The 11,312-nt window shown below is 39.5% G+C and overlaps 1 protein-coding gene across 1 annotated transcript in view; it reads right to left on the bottom strand.

Moving 5' to 3' along the window:
• Positions 1–1,835: 1,835 nt before the first annotated feature.
• The window catches only part of LOC140501957 (uncharacterized), a 102,320-nt gene continuing 92,843 nt past the window's right edge, over positions 1,836–11,312 (bottom strand). Inside the window, exon 5 of the mRNA XM_072606173.1 lies at positions 1,836–2,140. The gene's annotated coding sequence lies outside the window, so the exon portion shown is untranslated. The remainder of the gene's footprint in view (positions 2,141–11,312) is intronic.

Genomic DNA, 11,312 nt, shown 5'->3' with positions numbered 1-11,312 from the left:
AAGTAGGTGTGTGGCCCTGGCTGAGTCATTTAACTGCGCTGTGCCTCAAGTTTCTTCAACTTCAAAATGGGGATAATACTAGTACCTGCCTCCCAGGGTTGTTATGAGGATCCAATGAAAGAATATTTGTAAAGCACTTAGCACCTGGAACATAGCTGACCTTAATAAGGGCTTCTTCTTCATGAATCACAGAATACATTTGGGACACCACTCAAGTCTCTGACTTAGCTTATCTGCTAAGTTCTCAAGTTCTGGAGGCCTGTTTCCACGTCTATGATATCTTACTGTTATGAGTCAGTATTGCCCATAATCTTTCACCATCGTCCTCTAATTTTTTTCCAAATGTGTTTGTGCTCTAATCCGATTTCCTTTTGATTTCCATGCGTCTCTTTTTAGCAAGGATATCATGTTTGTTGACTAATGACCCTGCTCCTTGTGACCACTGCTTTACAGGAAATGATGATAATACAGGCCCATGTGTTTTCCTTGTTTCTTATTTCCCAATATTGTGCACTGCTGGCTCATTTGAATAGGTCAAGCAGAAGCTGGTGCAATTTTTAAAAAATTTTCTTCTAATATTTGTTTCATTTCTAATCTGATAACTATTTCTAGAACTCTCCTACTGCACAATTAGATGGATTTATGAATCCATAAGAATTCTTTATGATTACTAACTTCTGTGTCTCATTTTGCTCCCAAACATAACTTTTGGAACTTCTGAAGTTTGTGTCCAGAATGTTCATGGCCATGTTTGCTGGCAAACCAAGTTCATCATTAAGTTTAGAAACAGCATGTTTACTCAGGACAAAAAATGAACTTAATTGTTTAAGCGTTCACTTGAGGGACATACTGGAGAGCTGGTTGTCAGATTTTCAGGATGAGCATTTACAACTTAGAAATCAGCAAATGCTACATATAAGGGCTAGATTTATTTGTCTGCTTGTTCATGCATTCATTCATTTATTTGTTATTGTTAATTGGCTAGATCAGGGGTGGGGAATCTGGGGCTTCAAGGCCACATGTGACCCTCTAGGTCCTCAAGTGCAGCCCTTGAGGACCTAGAGGGTCACATGTGGCCTCGAGGCCCCAGGTTCCTCGTCTTTGGTCTAGACTTAAGAAAGTAATGAAGAAAATGCTAATAATGAATTAAACTTAAAAATATGTTGTGGGTATTTTTTCCCCAGAGTCAGTTGTTAAAACATTTACTCACATACCACTGACTATAAAACCCTCCTTGTCAGACACAGAAGTTCTAGGATGCACAGCAACAGATGTTTGGGGAAAACTTTAGAGGTCTATGTGTTCGTGTACTGTGAGGGGAATTGGTTCACAGAGAATTCTGAGAAGATAAGGGAGAGATGAGTAAGAAAGGGGTGCATGGAGCTCAAATGACGGGTGGAATTTCATCTTTAGGAGAGACAAGTGAGTCAATCCTGAGATGTCTCCCCAGTGCTTCTGTCCAGGGAGACTGTGAGAGCTGATGACCACAGAGACACTGGTGACAGGGTGAATGTGACATGATGAAATAGATCCAGCTGGATGAGAACCCTTCACAGGTGTTATTCCTTTCCCCCTCCTCCCTTACCAAGGGGAAGAGGGATGATGAACTGCCCCTCTATAGTACCTTAAAGAGGAAGTTCTTTCTGTTTTGCTGGTCTTTCTCAATTCCTAGCCTCCTGGGTGTTCTGATCCCATCCCTCCTCCCACCCCACCCTCTCATATATTTTTATGCTCTAATTTATCCTTCTTGATACATACAGCCATTCTAGTGTGCTACACTTAGCTATGTGATCCCTTGGGGAACTCTAGAGGGGGTAGAATTGGTCAGAAACAAATTTAATAGATTCAACCAAGATTTTATTTGGGAGACAGCCTTTGGAGTTAAAACTATTGGGAGAGCAATGAGCCATAACTATGCCAGCACTTACCCCAGGTAATAAACAGGAGTGCTCCATAAAACAAGAAAAAATTGTTATCATTCAACCTGAATTCACCCCTCGACGGAACATGGGCCCAATTTGACCAAGTCCAATACTGAGAACCAAAAGAAAAATAAAGGAGAGAGACTGCTGGGCAGGCTGCTAGTGCTTTTTTCTTTTCATTTTTACACTTTCAGTTTGATTGATGTTTTGTTTCTACACTAAAAAAAAAAAAATTTAAATTAGTCCATTCTTGTAACAAAGCAAAACAGTTAAGTAAGACTTCTAATGACCTCATGTGAAAGCTCATGCAGCATTTCACATCTGCTCATCACCCTTCCACCACCACATCTATATTCTTTCTAAATGAACAGAAATTTATTTTTTCTCCCTCTCACAACCCACTCCCATTAGAAAGAAAAAAAACACCAAATTTCTTATAACAAATACTCATAATCAAGCAAAGCAAATTCACTCGTTGGTTGTATACAAACACATGCAGACGTATACGTATAGATACATAGCATATATAGGCACACAAACATACACATCTGCGTCTTATTCCAAACCCTACATCTATCACCACTCTGCAGTGGATAGTACATTCCATCACTGGTCCTCTGGAATCATGAATGGTCATTGTGTTAGCCATCAGAATCGATCCTATTTGCCAAAAGTGAGTCACCAAAGCCTCATGACATGTAGACCACTTACTTTTTGCTTCATAAGTAAAGCAAGAGAAAGTAATAATAGTCCACATTATTCTCTGCCTCTCCTCTGGTGTCCTTCTTTCTTTTCTCTTCTCCAACCAGTGCCTGTGCATGAGTTACTAGGCATCCTGAAAGAGTGAAACTTTAATCTGGTCCAAGCAGTGCTCATAACTGGGGCCCAGAGCCTCAGAGGGCATATAGTTTTCTCCCATGGTTATCAGATTCTGTACCCACTCCGCAGATGAACTATTGCTTTCTTCTTACGCCCCCGTGGAAAGGGACAGAAAGTGCAGGTAGGGATGGGGACGGGAAGAAAGACCACTTCTGCTACAAACAAATAATCTCTTAAAATAGAATATATTGATAACTGTTTTCCATTTTTACTAATGAGAGAAAATAAGGACTGTAACATTAAGGACATAATTTCCTGAAAGGGTATAGTTTAATATTGGAATAGGTTATTTCACTCAATTTAATTCAGCAAACATCTATTAATTATCTCTAATAATTATGCCTCACTGTTTCTTTCTACTGGCTCAGAGAAACGAGTTGATGCTAGCTCATGAAGGAAGGTAGATTTAAAGGAAAAGTTTGTAGGGAGAAAAATCAAGAAGAATCTGCTTTATGCTCATGAGAGGAGAATTGGATTGTGTGTGAACATTTTTTAAAAAATGACCACACACATGCAGCTCCTGTGCCATCACAGATCCAGAATTTTTTAATGATGGAAGATAAAACATCTCAACAACCATGACTGGCCTAAGAAAAGTAAAGAGTGGCACCTCCTGTATTACTACTATTGATATAAGCCCCTGCCAAGTGTTGAACAATTCCATCAACGTTATAAGTGAAGGCGATAAAAATAGGTCAGTGAACCCATAATAGGTAGCAACAATTAAAGAGCAGCTGTTGAACAAATTGCTACCTGTAGACTCAGCAATATTCTATCACCTGTCCAAAACTCTTTGTTCGACCCCAGGCAGGTTCTTTCCAAAGAGAATCAGAAGAACAAAACTTTTCTAGCAGAGGTTGGAATGCGGTCTTTTAAAATACATATCATAATAATGGCTAGCATTTATATAATAAACACTTATTTAGCTAGGTGGCACAGTGGATAGAGTGCCAGGCCTGGAGTTGGAAAGACTTGAGTTTAAATGCAGCCTCAAACACTTGTGACCCTGGGCAAGTCACTGAACCCGGTTTGCTGTAGTGTCCTTATCTGCAAAATGAGCTGGAGAAGGGAATGGCATCATCTTTGCCAAGAAAACCCCAAATTGGGTCATGAAGAGTCAGATATGATAAATGACTGAATGACAAAAATATAATGCTTTAAGGTTTGCAAAGTGCTACTTATTTTGAATTGTAGTCAAAAGACTTCAGATCAATTCATGAAGCCAATACTAAATGCCTCCATATAACCCTAGGTATGTTTTTTAGCCCTGTTTCGTCTCAGTACACTCATCTGACAGAGGGTAGTGGGGGCAGGGCTATTCAAGGTTATACCTTTGTGTAAATGTAAGGATTTAGTTGGTTATAGTATTTTGTTGTAATATAGAATATTGTTTAGGAAAATTTATTTGTTCTCTACCCAACCCTTCATCAAAAATATCCTATGTCAACAGGTTATTCTCAAGATTTTGTAAAGGGTAAGGAAGAAAGTATTTGAGTTATTAATATTTTATAATTATTAATATTTTCTTGACCATCTTTTTTTATAGTAATAATGAATGCTCTTCTCCCTTCTCTCCCTTCCCTCTCCGCCCCTATCTCAGTCTTTTGGGAAACTCTTTTCTTTCAGATAGCTTGAAAAATGATCCTCAACATCTTCAAAACTGTTTTTTCCAACATGAACTTCTCCTGTGCCTTCTGGGTCTAGCCCGTTTTCCTGTCTTTGTTTATTCTGGTGTTGTATCTACTTCCTTGATATGATGGTAGAGGACAAATGCTTTGTTACTGGAAAAAATCTGTTATGGAAATGCAGATATCTCTTTTGTATGTAAAGAGGAATTATTTCCCACTAGTCAAACGATCTCCATTATATATATTTCTCATCTATTTGTTATCTGTTGCCGTTGATCAGTTCACAATTGCATTTAAGGTTTTCTTGGCAAAGGTACTGGACTGGTTTGCCATTTCCTTCCCCAGCTCATTTTCCAGATGAGGAAAATGAGGCAAAGAGGGTCACACAGCTAGTAAGTGTGGGAAGCTAGATTTGAACTCAGAGCCTCCTGACTCTAGGTCCCATGCTGTATTCAGTGTCCCACCTAGCAGCCTTCTTTGTGGTCCATCTTATATTTTCATCTTTAAATGCTGCCAGTATTGAGGCTCGTGCCAAATTTTCTATAAACTTGCCTTTTTTCCCTACTGTTTTTCAATAATTTATGAGTCATATCAGTGGTGTACTGGAGCTAGCTCAAACTGGCCTCTGAGACCCAACTGTTAACATCTATACCTCAGAAGCCAGCAAACCAGGGCTTGACTTATTGTCTTGTTGACTGGCTAGCCTTAAGAAAGTGGTGGGGAAAAAATGTTAATAATACAGATTAAGCTTAAAAGTGTGTCAGGCCAAGCAAGAGTCAGTTGTTAAATATTCACGAACATATTCCTGGATACTCTTTATAATCTTCTTTATAATCTTATATAGCAGTATGGCATAAAATAGTGAGAAGCCATAGAAAGAAGAGCACCTTTATAGAAAGCCTTGAATAAAACTTAGCAAATAGTGATAGTCTGTGCCCTTGTCTGATTTTTTATCCATTTTGTCGTCCTCCTTTATTCTCTCTCTCTGTCTCTCTCCTCTCTCTGTCTGTCTCTCTCTCTCTTTGTCTCTCTGTCTCTGTCTGTCTCTGTCTCTGTCTCTGTCTCAACAATAGCTTATTTAAGAGCTTAGGCTGTGGTTGTTCAGTCATGTCCAACTCTTCATGACCTCCTTTGGGGTTCTCTTGGCAAAGATATTAGAGTGCTTTCCCATTTCCTTCTCCAGCTTATTTTGCAAATGAGAAACGGAAGCAAACAAGGTTAAGTGACTTGCCCAAGGTCACAGAACTAGTAAGTGTCTGAAATTGGATTTAAACTCAGGTCTTCATGACTCCAGGTCTGGTACTCTAACTACTGTGTCACCTAGCTAGCTATATGTTTATTATATAAATGTTACCTATTACTATATGTACTTTAAGACTGCATTCACTCAAAGAACTATGCCACCTAGCTGCCCCCAACAACTGTAGTCATCTTGGTTACCTGTTATATCTTCTTCTCATTTTTATGTATAAATTTAGTACTGATTTTGCTGTTTGCTCTAAGGAGTCAATAGTCTGCATATAGACGTGGTTCAGAAATGCCTCACACATTGGTACCCAACCCTTTCATATCAGCTAGAATTTTATCAATTTCATTTTTTGAATGTTATTTGGTACACATCATGTCCAACGTCTTCTGACATTCATCTTGAAAACTGTCCACACAAACCAGGAACTCAATAAATAAAAAAATAAAGAATGGAGCTTGTAGTCAAATAAAATCCTTTGAGTTTCTTTCCATAAAACTGATATTGAGCTGTGGTTCCTTCATTCTCTACTTATACAGTTGCTTCTTGAAACATGTGCAGGATCATAGAACTAGAGGGGTAGGAACCTCTGAAACCATTTATTCCAACCCTTTCATTTTACACACATGAGGAAACTGAGTCCCAAGGAGGTTAAGTGATTTGCTCAATGACTTTACATTAAACCCTGTTGCTAACAACATATTTCTTCTCTACTACAAAACCTCTTAGCAAACTTACCCTGATTAACTCAGCCTTTTCTTAAACCTGACAACTCCTCTACTGCTTCTACTCAATACAGTTCTGTCATTGTTTCTATTGGCACTCTCTCCTCTATTAATTTATTAGCTTTTTGAAAGTAATATTTTCAAAGGCTATCTTAAAATATGTAGCTCCCTAATACTATATACCCTTACTAAAGTATAATCATGCCATAGCGGGCCTCTGGAGCTACTTTCCCAGCTTAGAGTGTCAGGTTGTGTTCCCAAAGGGATGCTGACAATGTCTTCTCTCAGGATTCTAGGGGTAACCCTGAGGGGCTGGATTTTTTAAAAATATGTTATTTTTTCCAATTACATGTAAAAACTAATTTTAACATTCATTTTAAAAAATCTGAGTTCCAAGTTTTCTTTCTTTCTCCTGCTTACCCTCCTCTTTCCTGAGATGGTAAACAACTTGATAAACGTTATGTATGTGTAATCATACAAAACATATTTCTACATTAGTCATGTTGTTGAAGACACAGACTAAAAGAAAAAACACCCAAAAATAAAGTGAAAAATAATATGCCTTGATCTGCATTCACACTTTATCAACTCTTTCTTTGCAAGCAGATGGTATTTTCCATCATGAGTCCTTCAGAATTGTCTTGGATCATGTTGTTGCTGAGAATAGCCAAGTAACTCACAGTTGATCATCATACAATATTGTTTATTATTGTGTACAATGTTCTCCTGGTTTTGTTCACCTGATTTTGCATCAGTTTGTGTAAGTCTTTCCAGGTTTCTCTGAAATCAACCTGGGGCTGGATTTTTTCAGAAATGCCACTCACAAACTCTTATCTTCTTGCTTCTTCAAATATCAATTAAACAGGTGATACCAATCAACTTTTACAAGAGGATATTTGCTCAACAAGTATGGCAAGGAAAGGAGTTACCAAAACCTCTCTCCCAAACCACGGATGGACTCCCCTCTTGCCTACGCGATGCTCCTTGGGAGAGTGGGCACAAATTTACAAAGAACATGTAGCAAAAGGGTGGTTTGTGGTTACTCACAGTTTGTGGTTACTGAAAACTGTTTTCGCCTTTCCTGGATTTGTCCTTTAGATATAGCTTTCTGCTAAGCTCTGAAGGTTGGTGTCCTTAAGAGTCCTAAAGTTCCCTTTGCTCAGTGGCTGGTTTGGTTTTCAGTGTGTGTCTCTGTTCTGGTGGCATCCATTGCTGCTCCAACATCAACGAGAAGACCAAATCTTCTGACCTTTCAAAGTTCACAAAATCAAACACTGGGGAAGACTTGGGGGAAAGAGGAAAGAGAGAAAATTCAACCCTCTCCTCCAAGCCTCGCCCGGGTCAGTTCCCTTAACCACCACTAGACTGACGTATTGCTGGAATCTTTAATTCCAAAGTAACTTTCTATAATACACGTAGGGAGGTATGTTTGATTCTTTAAACCAATCCCAATACATCTACTGTAGAGCAGAGGTGTCAGGCATTAAGCAGGTAGGCGTCAAGCAGGTCAAAACTGCCAGGGCGTAGAACCAGATTAAAATGTAATTGGGAAGTGTTTAAGAAAACAAATAAATAAAAATACAAATAACTACACAGACAGTGTTAACGGGCGGGTTTCTAAATCAATTTGCTAGAGCAAAGACCCTTTTCTATTTGAGTGTAACACCACTGATGTCGCTTATCCTTCATTTCAAAGAGGATTGGTGACATCATGTCATGAATTAGATTTAAGTGACACAAAGTCATCAGCCTCTCTCTCTTCCTGAGCCATCAAAGTCCAGTGGCAAGATGAAAGTCAGGATGACTGAAGGTGACCTGGGATGCAGTGGAGGACCTTGGTGTCTTCAGCTGCCTTTATGGCTACTGGAACAAATTGTACTCGTCTGCACATTCCACTGGGGAAAGTCTCCACATGCTTGGGGTAGGCATCTCCCTGACTTATTGACGGGTTTGAGGTCTGCTGCTTACCCACCACTTGGTTCAGCACATCGCTGAGACCCTCTCACAAGGGGCTGGTTCTTACTCATGCTATAGCTTCTTGGAGCTAAAGGTGAGAGTTGGCTGAAGGTGGACACCAAAAGTAGATGAGCAACCCTGAAAAGTACCAGAGGTAATAGTTCTCTCATCATCCTGTATACCTCCCTGAACACTCCATACACTCCTACCACTGATGTATAACATTGTTTGATCAAAGTACTTCCAGCCAAACTGCTTGAGGAATTGTTCACACCTAGTTTGCACTTTTGATTAACTTACCAGCTCAATCAAGCAATCTGGACTCTCTGTATCTGATTAAAGTGGAATAGACCTTCATCCTTACAGGCATGAACGTGGCCCTAGGTTCCTGAAGAGCATGGCAGCCTAATGTCTCTTCTGCAGGCCTCTCCAGAGGGAAGAGGCTATGAGTAGGAGTTTAGTGATAAATTGTATGTTTTATCTGAAGACCAGGACAGCTAAGTTCAGCGAGGCTTATCATCAGCTTGACCACAGACAGGGTAGAGACTGTCTTGGTCCCAGCAACTTAGAGAGACCATCTATTAGCTAATAAAGTGAGTGTGATCTGTGTTGGTGGAGAGAGTAACCACAATGATGAAACCATAGATCCTTAAAATATTCAAGAGTAGCCTGTGCACTACTCAAGCCTGGATTCCACATAGACTTCTGTTCAATGTGTGGGTAAATACGGAGGGTTATGGTTATCTCATCTCCCCTGAGCCCCTGCACCAATCTGAGACTAGGAACTTCAAACATCAAATGGGATTTCAGATCTGTATATCTAGTTTGCTAACAGACTAGTTAGGAAATACGTACTGAAACAGTGAAAGACTTAATTAGGATGGAATTGAAAAACAAAGCACATAGAAAAAACATGTCTCAGCTCTTATTAGCCTAGAAAAACAGCATCTCCCCAAAAGATAACTGTGGCAATGAAACATAGGCTGTCTTTGCAGCCAAAGCGTACTCTTGAGTAATACTACTACTACTAATAGCTAGAGTTTACATAACTCCTACTATGTGCTGGGCACTGTGCTAAGCACTTTACAGTTATTATCTCACTGGATCCTCACAACCACACTGCAAAGTAGGTGCTATTATCCCCATTTTGCAGATGTGGCAACTAAGGCATATAGAGATTAAGTGACTTGCTCAGGGTCACACAGCTATTCAGTGTCCAAGGCTAGAGTTTAACTCTATCCACCGTGTCACCTAGCTGCCCCTGAAGAAGATGATAGCATTGAAGTATGGAATCTACGTTTCAAATTCTCTGTTTCCAATTCCAATACATTTGCTGTAGAGGAGAGATATCTGATCTCTGCGTTGGTCCATGGCCTGTCCTCCACATGGCATCTGGTTGTCTACACAAAGGTCCGAGCGGCTGCTGTCCCTATTACCCTTCTATTACATGGTGGGAAAACATTGCCACTCTATCATTTTGCTTTGAGAACATTCAGAGAAAAATATCTTCTCAACAGCTAATGGGAAAAGCTGCTGGTGGTTGAAGCTACTCGCTAATGCTCCTGGGCAGTGAAAGAAGATGCTTCCCCCATTCTACCTCCCTCACCACTCAGAAGCATAAGTATCTTAGATGCTGTTGCTTGTGACCTTGTAGGGGGCTTTCTTGGCAGAGATACTAGAGTGGTCTGCCATTTTCTTCTCAGGTGGATTAAGGCAAATAGGGATTAAGTGGCTTGCTCAGGATCACACAATGAGTATCTAAGGCTGGATTTGAATTCAGGTCTTCCTGACTCCAGGCTAGAGCTCTGTCCGCTGTGTGTGTGTTTGTCCTTCTTTGCCAAAGAAGACCACACCATCAGAGATATAATGATATGACTTGCACTTGACTTTGTTTTGAGTGAGGGCAGCCTCACTTCTCCTCTGAATCCAGTGACCAGATATTCATCAGGATGACTGGAGATGACCCAGGATGAGGCAATTGGGGTTAAGTGACTTGCCCAAGGTCACACAGCTAGTGAGTGTCAAGTGTCTGAAGTGAGATTTGAACTCAGGTCCTCCTGACTCCTGCACTGGTGCTCTAGCCACTGAGCCACCTAGCTGCTCACCAATAATACTTCTTGACTGATATAATCTTTGGTAAGCATCTGAACCACCAACTGAGAGTAGATTCCTTGTCCTAGGTTGCCTTGGAGACTACAGCTAGGTCCCAACAGCACAAACAAAAAACAATAAATACAGTTCAATGTTGGCATTATTTGAATTTGCATTCTTTGAAGTTATAATGATATGTAAATTATGGTTATAGCTTGTAATACAATGGAAATAATCAGTATAAATCCGAATAATGCAACCACTTCACAGGATTCATTATTCTCATTAATCAGTATATAACTACAGATTTTAAGCTAACAGTAGGTACCAAATCATGTTCCATAAAAAAAATTCCACTGAGTGACATGCATGTAAGGTATGCTTTGTTTTTTATACATACACATGTATAAACATGTATGTGTATATATATTATATATGACAAGTTCATGTAAATCAATTTTTATTAAGAAATATATATATCTTAAGTGTACAAAAGTAATTTGCTTTTTCAAAGAAATCCTAAGGGAAATTCTTTTATAAAGTGAATGTTGTTTTGTAAAATTCAATTTTCATATGTTATCCCTAGACAGTTTCATTTTTCTGACCCTCCTTCACCCCAGCAAATTGGGCCTCCAGAACATGGCTACCCCTTCTCCTCACGAAGTTCTAGGCATAATCATAATCCTTAAAGGCTCAACATCTAGGGTGTTCCCCTGTAATATCAATGGCCAGTTAATATTTCCTCAATATTATCTGACCAATTAGCATCCATTATCTTTTGTAAAGGAATATTTACTGACAACATAATAAAGTATGACAGCCTCCCCAAAGGGAAACACAACCTTCTCTCTCCACACCTCATTCT

The sequence above is a fragment of the Notamacropus eugenii genome, chromosome 4 (assembly GCF_028372415.1).
Source record: "Notamacropus eugenii isolate mMacEug1 chromosome 4, mMacEug1.pri_v2, whole genome shotgun sequence".
NCBI classification, from domain to species: Eukaryota; Metazoa; Chordata; class Mammalia; order Diprotodontia; family Macropodidae; genus Notamacropus; species Notamacropus eugenii.
Note: the sequence above shows the minus strand (reverse complement) of the source record. Positions and strands in the feature narration are given on the sequence as shown.